The following is a 13,997-nucleotide window of genomic DNA, read 5'->3' as shown; positions in this document are numbered from 1 at the left end:
TCCGGCAATAGCAGCTGCAAAAAACATCGCAACAGAAGACACCAGCAACTAACGCTAATGAGATGCAGAGTAGGCCTTCCCGTGCAAAAAGCAGTGACAACACCACTTCTCAACATTCTCAATAACCAGCCAGATTGGCGATAAGTTCATAAAACATGCGATAAGGCGTGTTAGCAGCAGGGATTTAACTCCTTCTCTTTCCTGGTGTTAAGTCGGACGACAACCTGCACCATGAAAGGGAGCCCAGCCCAGAGCCACACCTGCAGAACGACAGATGCCATGGAGCCACTGATCATGCAGCTCGGAGCCCCAAGAGGGCCACAACACCCACCGCCACCACACAAAGGCCCGTCACCCCCCGGACCTCTGGCCCCCGCCCCCGGACTAGCACATAGGCAGCGCAGACAAAGACAGTGGACCTTCAGAAAACACACCAGCCTCACAGACCGAACATCTGAGGATGTCCTTGCCCACTACAGGCTCAAAAGGACAACCATCCTAAACATCCTGACCATCATTGCTCACAGGCTGACGGTACCAACACAGAGGACAACCAACATCCCTCCGCAGACAAAGCTGCTGGCTGTGCTGCAGATGTTGGCCTCTGGGACCTTCCACCCAACAACTGCCAGAGTCAGAGGAGTCTCACAGCCAGCCCCATCAATGTACCCCACACCTGTCTTGGATGCCATCACCAGCTTGGTACCCCAATACCTTCACTTCCCACACACTGCGCAGGAACAGCTGGAAACCAAGCAATGCTTCTATGCCATAGCTGCCTTCCTGCACGTGTTGGGGGCAATCGACTGCACACATGTACTCCACTTGCCCCCTGCCGCCAATGCACACAATCACCGCAACAGGAAGGACACGCATTCCATCAATGTGCAGGCAATAGTGGACTATCATGGACTCTTCACCAATGTTGTCGCCAACTACCCAGGCAGTGTGCATGATTCCTTCATCTTCCAACAGTTCATCATCAACCAGCGCTTTCAGGATGGCACCTATGGGAATGCAGTGCTCATTGGTAAGTACCAAATGAACACACCACACACCTCAACTCCACAATCATGCAACTCACAACTCTGGGAATGCACACCTTACAAACTCACACACAACATGCCAAACAACATGCCCACCTACCAGACACGACAGCACAACTTACTGTGGTGACCTGGGCAAACCATGTGTACGAGCCATCAACGGCATTGCACCTCAGCTACACAATAGCAGAATGTGGGGAGAGGTGGGAACCAGGCATGTGCGAAGGAGGCAAGTGACCCATGAATGAGAATGTACACATTGCCAAGAGTGGCGTGGATGTGCTGGACAGACTGCAGTATGCACACCACAGACATGCCCATGTCGACATATACTCCTGGTGTTTGGAGTGTAGTGAACAGTGGATGCAACCATGTTACCCCACTCAGTGGGTAAGAGCGTGGAAAGTAGCTCATTACGTCCCCCCCTGTAAGCGTGAGCAGAGTGGGCTGGCCGGGAGTACGCCAGGACAGTGTAGGGGTTTGAATAAAAAGCCCGTAGCTCTGGGCATGATTCTCTTCCGGAATGGCCAATGTGTCTGCCAGGGCGGCGCCTCCCAGCCCGCCACGAGGCCGACACCATGAGCGGCGGTGCCTGCGACCATGTGCGCCTTCTGCACCCCAGGCCACAGGTCCCCAGACCCGTCTTGGCCGCACCTGCGCAATTAGGCCACACTGCTCACCTTCCTACACCGGCATGTGTCAAAGAGGGCCCATCATGTGCCTGTGCAAGCTGGGCCCGCAACCATGGCAGCCTCCTCAGAACATCGCTGTTCTGCCCGAGACAGGCCCGCAGGACTCTTTTCTTGTTGACGTACTCCACCGGCCTACACAGCTGTCCACTAGATCAAACATTTGGTTCTGAGCCTTGATTTATTTATGGCATAGTTTATATCATTGTACAGGCCTCTTCACAGACTGCATCCCCTTTCAGCTCTGGTGCCACTGACTCTGTGCCCTGAAATTCATGGACACTCTCTGGTTGAACTTTGGTGGCATCTGAGTCTATGGCCTGGGGGTTGTCTTCATTAACATGTAGCTGATACAGACTTGGTGGTAGAAAGGAGCCTGTAGCATTCTACTCCTCTATTTGCCTGTTTCGGCTTGCTTCTGCCCTCTGCATCATGCCCTGGAAGGACACCTTCCACTGTCCCCTGAAACACGATGCAGCATTCACCTTCGACATCAACGAGGACCCGCTCAGCTCGCGTGGGCCCACCTCAGTGCACCGCAAGTCATCGTCCCGTGGTGGTGTGCCTGAGCCGGCTGCTGTGCATTCCGGGCCACTAACTCTGTGCAGCTAAAGTAATGGACCCTGTCTGATTGACTCTTGGATGGCCTCTGTGTCGATGGCCTGGGGCTCATCAACGCCATGTGTCTGTGGCCCTGCGCTGTCCGCTGCCTCCGGCCTCAACTGCAGTTCACCAGGGCTCACACATCAAATCGAATCCTGCCCTGCCCGGACAACGCATCACCGCAGGATGCACACACCACCACCGCCAGGACCTCCTCCAACCAACAACTGCGAGAGTTGTAAGAGTCTTACAACCAGACTATCCAAGTTGCTCACACATGTCTTGGATGCCATCATCAGCTTCGTATCCTGCTCAGCTCTTCAGTTGCCACCAACTCAGTGCACCACAACTCATGGACCATTTCCAACAGATCTTTTTGGTGTAGACAGCTCACACAACAACGTCACCTCAGGCAGTGGGGAAGACCTGGGATGATGATGGGGAACATGTGGCCGGTGTGCGGAGGGGTAAAGGCACGGACAAAGGGAGGGCAGGAGGCAACAACCAGAAGGAAGCAATTCAGACTGGAGGTGGTAGTCCAGCTACACACCAGGAGCTATGGATGAGGTACATGCTGTGGACTGCGGGCGAGACTATGTCACCTCAGGCAGTGGCGAGAACCTGGAATGATGACAGGGAAGATGTTGCAGGTGTAACACACCCTACTGCAGCTGCAGCAGGAATATCCCGAAGGGACACAATCTGGGACAATTTCTTCACATGAGCTAGATCAGCTCTGGTGCTCCTACCTTAGTGCACTGCGACTCGCCGAACCTTCTAATTGGTTAATGGGTGACCTCTGTACTTTCTCCGGCTACCAACATGATGTTCGCAGTTGTTTGTGTTGTGTTGGTGTTTTTCTGTTTCCGCTTTAATGGTGAACACTGTTCATGTTGTTGCCAGCGCCAACCACTCCCTGAGGGCTGGCTCACACTCACCCCACACCCATCCAGCAAAGGCGTCACCGGTCAGGCCAACCTGGTAATAAAGAGTGCCCGGGCGCACGTGCCCATAGCCAGTTCAACTGACTATCAAAGTGTGTCTGTGTGCTTGTTACATATGCATGATGGCCCCGGGTCCTACCAAATTACATTGTGCATTGTACAGCGGACGCAACCATGTCACCCCAGGCAGTGGGTAAGACCGTGTACATGTAGCTCTGTTGTCCCCCCTTCATACGTAAGAGGAGTGGACTGGGCTGGCATACGCAAGTCCAGCGTAGGGGTGGGAATGTTTGTCCCGGGGCTCTGGGCATGGTTCAGTACTGGAAATGTGCAAATGCATGTGCCAGGTCGCTGTGTGTGTGTCCGTTGGTGAGTGTAAATGGTCCCTGATGGGAATTAGACACCCACGTATGTAATCAAGTTCAGCTGCCATGAGTTAGAACCCCACCCGCAGCTGTTCAGCCACCTCCTCCTGGCAGTCTAACACCTGGCAGAGGTATGCGATGTGTATTTTGGTTGAGGTAATGGGAGCCATCCGTGGTGGTGTGTGCTTCCGGCTGTGTGGTCTGTGCAGGGAGTGGGGTCTTCTGGGTGAAGCTGGGCTGCCCTGCTCCTGGAGATGGGTTGCCTAAGATGTCCAAGAGCTGTTGTGTGGCATCGGTGTCGAGGGTGTGAAGGTCCTCTTCATCATCACTGATGAGTTGTCTGGTCTGCTCTGCAGGAGGTGTTGATTGTCCCTCTGCTATGTGAAGGGGAGATGCATTTTCACATTGTGTTGACATGTATGTTGACACATTGATCATGTTTATCTCGGGACTGCATGACAATGTACATTGTGACTGCTTGGGAGGAGCTCAGTATTTGATGCGGGACAGTGGACATTTGACCTACATCACGTGAGGTTGTACACATACATTTTCATCTCACAGTTTCCTGCTGCCAGATGTGATTGGCCGGTTTCCACGCACAGGCGGAGCCAGTTGTGTCCTCTGGTTTGTCGTGGGAGTGTTGCACTTTGTACCACATTGTCGTCAATGTGTGTGCTGCATTGTGGGTGAGTCGACCCTAAAGCTCTGATTTGGCTGCCCCTTATCCCTTTCAGGCGGTGTACCTTTAACTTCTGTGCTTCGAGAGTGCTGGGATGTTTCAGACTTGGGTTTATTGGTCTCTTGGTCGATTTGGGACTCTTGGGCATGGTTTGTTCACAGACATTTTGTTGTGTCGGGGTGGTTTGTGCATGTGTATGAGTCAGTGTGTCCTGCTCCTTTCCGGATGTGTTCCACACTCAGCCACCTCAGTGTTGTGGCATTCACAATGCCATGATGATTGGACTGCAGCCATGCTAATCGTCATGTAGTGTCACTTGCATTGTCAGTGTGGCTCACAAATACGATTCTTAGCTGGGTTTCGCACGTGTGCATGTGTTGGTTGTGTTATTGGTGATGTGTGGGGTGGGACCCCTTTGGGCACGTTGTGGACAGGGGCCTATTTGGTGTTTGCATGTGTGCTGCAGTGTGCCACGGGTGTCAGGGACATGATCCAGAGTCATTGTGGGTGTGCAGTGTGCTCTTCTTAATTGAGCATGTATGCCATTGTGCCTATCTCCCCCCATCCCCCCAGTCCCTGGTCGGTACTCACCCTGTTGATGTTGTATCATGTAATGTTGAGCAGTGTCTGGTGCCACAACTTCTGGCACCGTATCCCGACTGCTGACTGTGGCCACCATTTTCTCCATGTCATCCAGCTCCTGGTGTGCCCCTGGACCCCCACCTCCAATCTGTGTTGCTGCTTTCATGTTGGCATTGAGTTTCTTCTTGGTTTTGGCATTCATATCCTTCCAGCGCCTCTTGACCTCTTCCATTGTCCTCCTCAACGCTGCATCTGCATTCACATGGTCCAAGATAGTCTGCCATATTTGCGTCTTTGTTGCCAATGACACGTTGGATGTGATGAACAGTTGTTGGTGGTGTTCTATCACCTTCATGCCAATGATCCTGTTTGCCTGCAGACGGAACCGCATCTTCCTCTTCTCCTTGGCCTTCCCCGACCCCGAGGTTCCTTGCTGTTCGTCTGTGGGGCTTATGGGTTTGGCGTTGTCCTCTGCACTCGGTCCGGGTGCATCCATGGTTCTACGCAGTTTATTTGTTTTTGTATTTGTTTTGCACTGCTTTTATAGTGTATTTACCCGCATGAGGCGTGGGGATTGCAGGTCTGTCACTGGTTATTGATGATTTTTGTTTCGCGATTTGGGACATCGCAACTTTTTTCACGTTGGTGTTTCGCTTTTTTTGGCGTCGCATTGATTTTAACGTGGTCATTTGGCGTGTTATCTCATTCTCATTTGAGTTTCCATGGCCAGTCTCAATTTAAAGCAATCATAAGATCATGAAAAATTATGCTTGGAGTAACTGTGTTGGAACCGACAGATCCCGCACTTTACATGGGTTTACGTTTTCCGGAAACATTTTGAGAGTGATCACAATATAGAAAAATAATTTAAATCTAACACATCTCATTTCCCGCAACTAATTTTAAGCTGCATTCCCACAGTGAGTGCACTGTTATTTCTGAAATACAGTAGAATGTAACTTCTAAGGCCAAGCAGTATCTAAAATTCTATGCATAGCCAGACTGGCTCATAGCTGTAAAGTCAAGGGAGGATATTTCATTTGCTATTCCTGAGATCTCAGTGGTGTACTGACTGAGGCTGAAAAAGACATTTGAAAGAACCTAATATGTTAAAGGAGGGCTGCCTGCAGGGTAACACTTGTCGAACATATTATATATGTACAGTTCTACTTAAAGTTACTGAATACGAGGCAAAACACAGGTTTCTGTTGTGATGAACAAAGTGCTCTATTTGAACAGTCCAGTCCATCTATCAGACCAAATCTATGTCTCCCATCATATTCCAAATACAGTTCATTCAAGGTCGAACAATGACTAAATATATCTATGATAAAAAAGCGATGCTCTTATAGATCGTATCCCTTTTGGTTTAATCCTTTTTTTGCCGTGTACAGATACTGAAGCTACTCTTATGGAATGCAATGACATCATCAACTCAGTTGGTGACACTGATAACTTAACTTAGCTAAACTGCTCTATTTAAATTCGACGCAATCCCTTTTCAGTGAATCTCTGTTAAAAAATAAACTAAATTTGTAATACAGAAAAAAGTGTCTGATCTTCAAATCATCGTCACAAATGGCTTAAAGCTCTGAAAAGTAAATACAAACAAAACATCTTCGCAACAGGATCAGACTAACAAATTCCAACTATATATAAAAGCAATTTACCACATCCCAACATTGCAAAATCTCTATCTTAGCATAACTTTAAAAAGGATAGAAGTAACATCTTTAAAATTATAAAATAGCTTAGCTATACTAATAACTTCTGAGACACACTTCCTGAAAATATCATGAACTCAACCACAGTCTTCCTTGAAGTATTGAAAAAAAAAGGTCCGATAAATAAATCCTGTTCTACAAAAATAAAGCCCCCACTGCCTACCAATCAATTTTAGAACCGTTTAAAACCTACCCTGGCTTGGGAAAGCAATTAGGAAATGTGTCACCAATCAACTGACCCCTTTATGAATGAATCCATCTGCTTAACAGCAATCGATCAGATTTCTGATCTGACTTCAGCATAGAAACTGTGACTGGAAAAATATTGGAAGAAATCGGAGACATTGGAAGGTTCACCTACTTATCAGCACTCACACACTTCTGTATGTCTAGAATTTTTTGTAGCAGCCAATGTTATATCAGTACCTCTTATACCTTTTGCAGAAGCATTCAAGTTATGTGCCCCTGCAAGCTAATCAGAAACTCAAGTCGGACCTGCACATTTGCCTGTTATATGTTATAAGGGTCCTTTCAAAAGGAACTGGTGGAAGATTGGTCTACTACTACTGTCCATGGCCCTCACACTCATATTTCCCTTCTGACTACATCACTCTGTTTTCCTCATTCCATGTATACTCTTTGAATCAGTCCGAAAAAAAAAACATTTTAAAGAAACAAGGTCAGTTTGAAGCGGCATGAGAGAAAACAAGGGATCCAGGCATAGCAAAAAGCATTGAAGTTTGAATGTAATTGAGGAATGTAGGCAATAAATTAGACCAGGAAGTCCACAAGTCATTACCAGTGGATACTGAACTGGACATTCAAACTAACGAGAAATTGCATGACAGCTGGCATAATGACAGCAGTGTGGGCACAGAGTGAGCACAATTAACACAATCAAATCAATGCACAAAAAGGCATGATGGAATCCCACCGGGGCGTTAATGAGACCATTTACCTAATAAAACGTGCCATAGGGCTCTTACCAATACCTTGCATGTTGACTTGCAGGGGCAGCCTCTGCATTTATTCACAGTATTAGCTGCTACCAGATGGGGTGGTGGTGGTGGGGGGGGATAATTAACAAAAACAAAAAACAACAAGAAATGTAGCTTAGGACCGCCAGCCGCTGCCTCCACTGGGTCCTCTTCCTTTCTCCAGTCCGGCCCAAGCACTCGGCACACAGGCTCCCTGAGCCAATCACAAGGCGGCAATGCACATAGGCTGCACGTAACAGGAAAAATAGGAAAACTAAAATGACTATAACGATAAGTTATTGTCATTTTATTTTTCCTTCTGCGCAGTGAGTCAACACTCCTCCCTCTTAGCAGAGGAGCTGCTAGTATTTATTCAGCAATATAATGGCATATCAGTGGCTTCTCCCTTGGCTTCCATTAGTTATCATGTTCTCCGGTGTCCCCTGGGCCTCCTACTGCAACTATGCTTCTACATTCTGGAAAGGGTGAGTGCAGGATGACCATGCCAAGTCACCTGTTCCACCCCCAGAGCACAGTGTCACAGGACCATGTCTCTCCCATGCTGTTTGTCCAAAGTATTCTGATTTTGATGCCAATTACCCACACTAGGACTTGTGCATGCCTACTCATGTGCGGCTGAACTTGCCTCATCTCCCACTTCCATCATGGCTCTCTTGTGCTCTAAAGGGCATAATTGTGAACATCATCAACCGTGCACATTTAGTTACTGCTCAATAAACTAAAATATTGAGTCTAGTTGACACTAATATGACTAGGCTTCCCATTCTGAGGAATGACAGCTTTACTTTAATTTGTTTTAATCAAAGAACACAAATCCATCTATTGTAGGTCTATTTAAAAGCCATATTGCCTAGAAATCATAATAACTTTAATAGTTTCAAAAGTTAACTAAGTTCATATTGTGATCAAAATGAGGAGACTCATTGATTTTCCAAAACAAAACAAAAAAAGACACTGAAAGTCTACAATTGTTAGGAGAAATCAGAAAACACTCCGATTTCTAAAGTCCCAAAGGGCTACACAATTCAGAGCTGATGTTGGGATAGATTTATCTATCAAAGTAAACATTGTCTAAGTTTGAATTATTAATTACAGTCCTCAAATTGGTGATAATAGGGAGGTTACACTCTGTATTCCTCTTGATTCCATTGAATGGAGTGGATCCTTACTATCGTTGGCAAAATATAGATAGTACCTAATATGAAAAGCTACAACATCATTAGAACAAGCAAATCAAGCAATCACACAATGCCATGCCTGGTGTAACGGAGATGCCCAGATGTGGGTCCCATGCACGATGTGTCACTGGAACCAAGCTATTCCTGGCTGATGAGCTCTAAGTAGGATGGAACGGGTCCTGGGTTTCTTCTAGGGGAGCGACCCTTGACCTTGTTAGGTAGGTCACTCCCCCTCCGCACAGCACCGCCTGTGCGTCCTGTCCCTTCCCCAGCTGCCGATGCAGAGGAAAGTTGAGGCCCTCCTCCACCCGCAGGCTACCACCTGCGCCTCATCCCTTGTGGCCAGTGGTAGGCCTTAGGTCTGTCCTATTGTCGGTGTCATTCATTGTACTGCCCTTATCGTTTTCTTTTTTGTTGTCTGTGACTGCTGTTGTCTGTCTTCCCCCTGTGCCTGTATTGTCTCCTGTACCCTTCTTTACTTCTGTTCCCATCGTCACCCCCTAGATTCTGTGCCCGTTTTCCTTCTGTTACCCCCGTGATTCTATGCCCGGTTTTTCCCTCTGTTACCCCCATGATTCTGTGCCTGTTTTTTTTCCTTCTGTGACCCCCGTGATTCTGTGCCCGTTTTTCCTTCTGTGACCCTCGTGATTCTGTGCCCGTTTTCCTTCTGTGAACCCCGTGATTCTGTACCCGGTTTTCCTTCTGAGACCCCGTGATTCTGTACACGTTTTCCTTCTGTTACCCCCGTGATTCTGTGCCCATTTTTCCTTCTGTGACCCCCGTATTTCTGTGCCCATTTTCCTTCTGGACCCCGTGATTCTGTGCCCGGTTTTTCTTCTGTTACCCGCATGATTCTGTGCCCTTGCGTTCCGTGCCGTTCACTGCCTCCGTTCACGCCGCTGCGTTCCCTGCGGCCCCGCACCCCTGACTGCCCATTCGCTGCCTCTACCCCCGCCTCCCGCCGCCCTGCTGCTCCTCCGTCCCACCACTCCATATATGTGAGCTTATGCGTGCCTAAGGCAAGCCCGTCTGCACCCGTCCGGACCTGGACCGTGCCCAGTGCCAAAACCCCTATTCCCCGCGCCCACCACCACGACTGCCGCCACTACGATGCCACCACACTGCACGCTCTCAACTCCAGATGGGCCCACACCTGCTTCAAGGCCGCCCCGAAACGCACACACGGGCCCTTCACCTGCTGGAACTGCAGCTACACCAGCCTCAGAGCCGCCGAACCACCCGCCAAGCAAGACCTCAACCACCTCCGATGCATCCTACTGAACACCCACTCCGCACGCAAACACGCCGTCGAGCTCTGGGACCTTCTCGACACATCATCCCCGGACGTCACCTTCCTGACAGAGACTTGGATGAATGACGCCTCCGCACCCGACATTGCCGTAGCCATCCCAGACGGCTACAAGGTCACCTGCAGAGACCGCGCTAACGGAGTTGGAGGAGGAATCGCCATCGACCACAAAAACACCATCAGGGTCTCGACCAGCACCAACAACACTCTCAGCACAGCCAAACACATGCATTTCCAGATCCACACAGACCCCATCTCCACCCTAAGAGGCACCCTCGTCTACAGACCACCCGGACCCCAGTTCAGCGACTCCATCGCCGACTTCATTAGCATGCACGCCCTGACCTCCACCGACTACCTCCTCGGAGACCTGAATATTCACCTTGAGAACAACAATGACAGCAACACCACAACCCTGATCGATAACATCGCCAACCTCGGACTGAGGCAACTCGTCACAACGCCTACCCACTCCGCCGGCCACACGCTCAACCCTGTCTTCTCCTCAAGCCCCCATGTCTCCCTCAGCCACACCACCGAACTCCTCTGGACCGACAACCGCTGCATCCACTTCATCTTCCAGAAACCCACCACACACCACCGCACCAAACAGATCCCCCGCCACTGCTGGAGCAAAATCACCGGAGACCAACTACATGCAAAACTCGCTCTCAGCCCACCCACCGAACCCTTCAACACTGACGACGCTGCCCACAGCCTCAGACACTAGATCAACGACTGCGCCAACACCCTCACCCCACTGAAGAAACCCCCCCCACAGAGACACCAGCAAGAGGGCCAGCTGGTTCACCCTGGAACTCCTAGCCTCCAAGCAAGCCTGCCGGATACTAGAGAAGAAATGGCACAGTGAACAAACCCCGGACAGCCACGCAGCCCACAAGGACGCCATACGCAACCACCATCACCTCATCGGGATAGACAAGAGGACCTCCTTTAAAGACCGCCTCCACAATAACGCACACAACAGCACGGAGCTCTTCAACATCATGAAGGAACTCTCCAACACCACCGACATCCCGCCGTCGCAAGTCCTGTGCAACTCCCTCACCACCTTCTTCCACCGCAAGATAGCAGACATCCACGACAGCTTCAACACCCAGACAGCACCAACTGACAGCAACACAACAGACTCTCCGTACACCATGGAACACGACCCCCTGCTTGCCTGGGCCAGCGTGAGCACCGATGACACCATCAAGACCATGAGCACGATCCGCTCTGGCTCCCCGTCAGACCCATTCCCGCACCAAATCTTCAACAAAGCCAGCAGCTCCATCGCACCCCACCTGCACAATGTCATCAATCTCTCCCTCGAAACCGTGACCTTCCCAGAGAGCTGGAAACATGCCGAGATCAATGCCCTACTCAAAAAACCCAAGGCAGACCCAAGAGACCTCAAGAACTTCTGGCCCATCTCTCTACTCCCGTTCCTGGCTAAGGTCATCGAGACGATCGTCAATAGACAGCGAATCCGATACCTCAAAGAAAATAGAATCCTGGACTCTTCCCAGTCAGGGTTCCGCAGCAACCCCAGCACTGAGACCGCCCTCATCGCTGCCACCGACTACATCAGGACCCTGCTGAACAACGGTGAGACCGCAGCCCTCATCCTCCTGGACCTCTCCACCGCCTTCGACACCATCTGCCACCACACACTACGTGCATGCCTCCACGCCATAGGGATCGGAGACAAGGCTCTGGAATGGACCACCTCCTTCCTCTCCGGCAGAACCCAGAGCGTCCGCCTCCCCCATTCCAATCCGAAGCCTCCAAGATCATCTGCAGCGTACCCCAGGGATCTTCCCTCAGCCCGACACTGTTCAACATTTACATGGCCCTGCTCACACACGTTGCCCGACAGCCCAACCTCAACATAATCTCCTACGCCGATGACACTCAACTGATCCTCTCCCTCACCTTGGACCCCATCATCGCCAAAGCCAACCTCCACGAAGGAATGAAAGCCGTCGCCGACTGGATGAAGATCAGCCGACTGAAGCTGAACACAGACAAGACAGAAGTCCTCATCCTCGGCTCCAACCCTTCAGCCGGGGACGACTCCTGGTTGCGGACGGCACTGGGGGAAGCCTTGACACCCACCGACCACGCACGCAACATGGGAATCATCCTCGACTCAACGCTCTCCATGACCAAGCAAGTCAACGCCGTCTCCTCCTCTTGCTTCAACACCCTCCGCATGTTCCGTAAGATCTACAGGTGGATCCCGACAGATACAAGAAGAACAGTCACCCAGGCACTCGTCAGCAGCAGACTCGACTACGGAAATGCCCTATATGCAGGAGCCCCGACCAAGCTCATCAAACAACTGCAACTCATCCAAAATGCCTCGGCACGACTGATCCTCGACCTACCACACCACAGCCACATCACTCCACACCTGAGAAACCTGCACTGGATCCCCGTCAACAGGAGGATATCCTTCAAGCTCCTCATCCATGCACACAAGGCACTCCACAAGACCAGCCCAGCCTTCCTCAACAGACGACTCTCCTTCTACATCTCAAACTGCCAGCTCAGCTCTGCCGACCTCGCACTCGCCACCGTCCCGTGCATTCGAAGAACAACCACCGGTGGGAGTTCCTTCTCCTACCTAGCCGCCAAGACCTGGAACACCCTCCCACTGAGCCTACGACAGACCCAAGACCTGCTGACATTGAGGAGATTACTCAAGACCTGACTGTTCGATCAGTAGCTCCCCCCCTCCCAGCGCCTTAAGACCCTCACGGGTATGTAGTGCGCTCTACATATGATTGATTGATTCTATTCTGGTTCAGGGAGGATATGGCTTGGCAGTTTGGGCTCGACTGTGCTCAAGACTGATTTGCAAATTGCTGGGTAAAAACTGGGGTGGCATGGTGTGAGACCTGATAGCCTTAGGGTGGTCTTTCCCCAAACTTTGTTCCTGCTTTCCTCCAATGTTGCTGAATTATTTTTGTTGGCCTTAGGACTCTGTGTACTTTACCACTGCCAACCAGTGCTAAAGTGCATGTGCTTCTCTCCTAAAACATGGTTTGATTGACTTATCCATAATTGGCATATTTAATGTATCTATAATTCCCTAGCAGAGTGCACTGCCTGTGCCCCGGTCCTGTAAATTAAATGCTACTAGTGGGCCTTCAAGACCAATTGTGTCACACACACAAGAAACACTTGAAACATGTCTCAGTCCTGCCACTGCAGAGCCTGTGTGTGCAGATTACACTGCCATATTGACTTGGTATGTAAAATTAATTGCCAAGCCTTAAACTATCCTTTTATTACATATAAGTCATCCCTAAGGTAGGCCCTAGGTAGCCCTTATGGCAGGGTGCTGTGGAATCAAAAGATAGGACATGTACTTTTAAGTTTTGCATGTCCCGGTAGTGAAAATCACCCACATTAGTTTTCCACTACTGTGAGGCTTACCCCTCTTGTAGGTCAACATTGGGAATCCATTTTTACACTTGTAAACTGTAATTCCTGAATGAGAAAGAGAAGATCTATCATGTTTCATATCACTGGAATGATAATGATAAATCCTCTTTACAGACATTGATGAATGTATCACTACCCCTTTAAAAACGCCACTCTTAGAAAGATGCTAAAGCAACTGATGGATGGAAGGCTGAGTAAATCAAACATTCATCCCAATCAAGATATCAGGATTAAATCCATCATTTTTATGCTCACTATGCCACCACCCTTTGGCCTCAGCCATATGCAAATCAGTCCTGACCCTGCTCCACATGGGAGCAGTCTACACTGAACTGTCAAGCCGGGTCCTCATTGGACTGGAAACAAGCAACCTGGGACTGGTATCAGGTTTGTATCACTCATCAGCCAGACTAGCTGGAGT

The sequence above is a fragment of the Triturus cristatus genome, chromosome 2_2, assembly GCF_964204655.1.
Source record: "Triturus cristatus chromosome 2_2, aTriCri1.1, whole genome shotgun sequence".
Lineage (NCBI taxonomy): Eukaryota > Metazoa > Chordata > Amphibia > Caudata > Salamandridae > Triturus > Triturus cristatus.
Note: the sequence above shows the minus strand (reverse complement) of the source record.